The sequence below is a fragment of the Etheostoma spectabile genome, chromosome 23 (assembly GCF_008692095.1).
Source record: "Etheostoma spectabile isolate EspeVRDwgs_2016 chromosome 23, UIUC_Espe_1.0, whole genome shotgun sequence".
Lineage (NCBI taxonomy): Eukaryota > Metazoa > Chordata > Actinopteri > Perciformes > Percidae > Etheostoma > Etheostoma spectabile.
In genome coordinates, this window is record NC_045755.1 from 7,144,856 (window position 1) to 7,145,525 (window position 670).

The following is a 670-nucleotide window of genomic DNA, read 5'->3' on the forward strand; positions in this document are numbered from 1 at the left end:
CCCCCCCCCCCCCCCCCCCCCCAGTACTGTACAGTATGAGTGATTATACTAAAGTCTACATGTTGATGGGATATTTTGTAATTACAGTATTACCGCATCTCAGGAACTTCAGGAATGATTTGTTTTTGTTTAAACTTTGTATTTTTCACAAGTACATGACCAGATTAAAGGGTGATGTATGAAGTGCTTGTCTGAGTGAGTTTTAGAGGTGAGATTAACTGTTTTGCCAAGATACATGTTGGTAATGCAGACTGTGTGAGATTGTGAGTTTAAAAAAGTGGCTTTAGTTTTCACTGATGTTTGTTACACTGCAACAAATTTAACGTAGAATTTACAGTAACTTACTGGCAACAACTGGCCGCAAGTTCCTGTGAATTCTTATTACAGTAAAGGTACCGTACGTCCATTTACAGTATTTTATGTATTCATTGTAAAATACACAACAATTAGACACAACATAAGATAAAAAAATACAGTAGTTTACTTCACTATTTACAGTACTATGGTGGCTATATTATCTTTTTTTTTTACAGTAATCATTGAATACTGTGATTTCAACTGTAATACTTAGACTACTGGGATGTTGTCATGTCTACAAGGTTGAAATGTTAACTTTACAGCATTCTTCTGTAAAAATCATAGACAGTAGTGTTACTGTGAAATCTAAAGG

General features: G+C 34.6%; 1 protein-coding gene across 1 annotated transcript in view; it reads left to right on the forward strand.

Annotated features, from left to right (window-relative positions):
* The window catches only part of LOC116673464 (uncharacterized), a 7,019-nt gene that overhangs the window by 1,000 nt on the left and 5,349 nt on the right, over positions 1-670 (forward strand). The gene's annotated exons all lie outside the window — the stretch shown is intronic.